Raw genomic sequence first — 2,500 nt, forward strand, 5'->3', positions numbered from 1 at the left:
GCATCCTCAGCGCACACAGTCCTCAATCGGACCAGCACACTGCAGATGTCCACCGCGCTTCGCACCGGGCCCGCGAGGACCTACTTTGGCCGCACGGCGCCGCGTGCAGGGTGCGCCGGCGCGCAGCTGCGCCGCCTGCCGCCTCCGTCGGCCGGCGCGCCTGCCACTGGCCGCCCCCACCAGCCGGCTGTAGCGCGTGCGCCCACGCACCGCGCGGCCAGCACGCCGGAAGGCCCCCCCTCACCGGCCGGGGACGGTCCCACCCAGCCACCGCCGCGTATCGCTTCACACCCACATGCCATTCACGTTCGTGGGCATGGTGGGTATCGCTGAAACAACCGGTTGGTAGCTCAACCGATCGTCGCCATCACTGATTCACCTCTAGCGAGAACAACCGCACCACAACGGTTTACCAGTTCTTCATTTGCGTAACGTCACCAGCAAACGTAGACGTCCATCGCCATTTGCAAATTCAACGATTGTTGCATGCCTGTGTCAGGTGTCACGACACACTATGTCTGCCCACATACACGCAACAACATGTGCACGCTTCGCGAACACGTGGAAGGTGGCCCCCGTACGTATGCGATGTCCATTGCGCGAACGACTGTCAACCGGCCTCTGTCGCATGTCGCAGATGTGGAACGCAGTGCACCATGCTATCACGGTGTGTGAGAAGAGACGACTACGTCTGACAACACGCGCCACTACATCAACAGACGGCTCATGCTGATCGCCATCCACGGCATACCATACTGCAATCCAGCTCTTATAGGGAGACGACACGTAGCTGAGTGCACAATATTTGGACCGTATGGTTCGCCGTTGTTGGCGCAGTCGTGGTACGGTCACACATGTACCACGATGTATCATTCAGTACATGAGGACCAATGTGCGGTACAGTGTGTGATTTGGACGTACAACATCAGCGGACAGTTGCCACAAGCCGTACCACAACGTAGGCTGTGCTTCGCCATGCGAATGCCAATGAACAACTGCGAAGGGCATTGAGCATGTACGTCCTGCCGCCATCCGCATTACAGTGTATAGCTGCAAGGTGTTTAACATGAAGCGATACTCTGGGGACCGGGCAGTGCGAGTAGCAAACTATATTGCGGGGGTTGCAGTTAGGCAACACTACACTAATTTAACGCGTCGTATGACAATTACAGAGCAGGTTAAGGCCCAACGTGTGTTGGGTTAAGGCCCAACGTGTGTTGGGTTAAGGCCCAACGTGTGTTGGGTTAAGGCCCAACGTGTGTTGGGTTAAGGCCCAACGTGTGTTGGGTTAAGGCCCAACGTGTGTTGGGTTAAGGCCCAACGTGTGTTGGGTTAAGGCCCAACGTGTGTTGGGTTAAGGCCCAACGTGTGTTGGGTTAAGGCCCAACGTGTGTTGGGTTAAGGCCCAACGTGTGTTGGGTTAAGGCCCAACGTGTGTTGGGTTAAGGCCCAACGTGTGTTGGGTTAAGGCCCAACGTGTGTTGGGTTAAGGCCCAACGTGTGTTGGGTTAAGGCCCAACGTGTGTTGGGTTAAGGCCCAACGTGTGTTGGGTTAAGGCCCAACGTGTGTTGGGTTAAGGCCCAACGTGTGTTGGGTTAAGGCCCAACGTGTGTTGGGTTAAGGCGCAACATAGGTTAGGTTAAGGCGCAACATAGGTTAGGTTAAGGCGCAACATAGGTTAGGTTAAGGCGCAACATAGGTTAGGTTAAGGCGCAACATAGGTTAGGTTAAGGCGCAACATAGGTTAGGTTACGGCGCAACATAGGTTAGGTTAAGGCGCAACATAGGTTAGGTTAAGGCGCAACATAGGTTAGGTTACGGCGCAACATAGGTTAGGTTAAGGCGCAACATAGGTTAGGTTAAGGCGCAACATAGGTTAGGTTAAGGCGCAACATAGGTTAGGTTAAGGCGCAACATAGGTTAGGTTAAGGCGCAACATAGGTTAGGTTAAGGCGCAACATAGGTTAGGTTAAGGCGCAACATAGGTTAGGTTAAGGCGCAACATAGGTTAGGTTAAGGCGCAACATAGGTTAGGTTACGGCGCAACATAGGTTAGGTTAAGGCGCAACATAGGTTAGGTTAAGGCGCAACATAGGTTAGGTTAAGGCGCAACATAGGTTAGGTTATGGCGCAACATAGGTTAGGTTACGGCGCAACATAGGTTAGGTTACGGCGCAACATAGGTTAGGTTAAGGCGCAACATAGGTTAGGTTAAGGCGCAACATAGGTTAGGTTAAGGCGCAACATAGGTTAGGTTAAGGCGCAACATAGGTTAGGTTAAGGCGCAACATAGGTTAGGTTAAGGCGCAACATAGGTTAGGTTAAGGCGCAACATAGGTTAGGTTAAGGCGCAACATGGGTTAGGTTAAGGCGCAACATGGGTTAGGTTAAGGCGCAACATGGGTTAGGTTAAGGCGCAACATGGGTTAGGTTAAGGCGCAACATGGGTTAGGTTAAGGCGCAACATGGGTTAGGTTAAGGCGCAACATGGGTTAGGTT

Source organism: Schistocerca americana, unplaced genomic scaffold (assembly GCF_021461395.2).
Source record: "Schistocerca americana isolate TAMUIC-IGC-003095 unplaced genomic scaffold, iqSchAmer2.1 HiC_scaffold_895, whole genome shotgun sequence".
Classification (NCBI taxonomy): domain Eukaryota; kingdom Metazoa; phylum Arthropoda; class Insecta; order Orthoptera; family Acrididae; genus Schistocerca; species Schistocerca americana.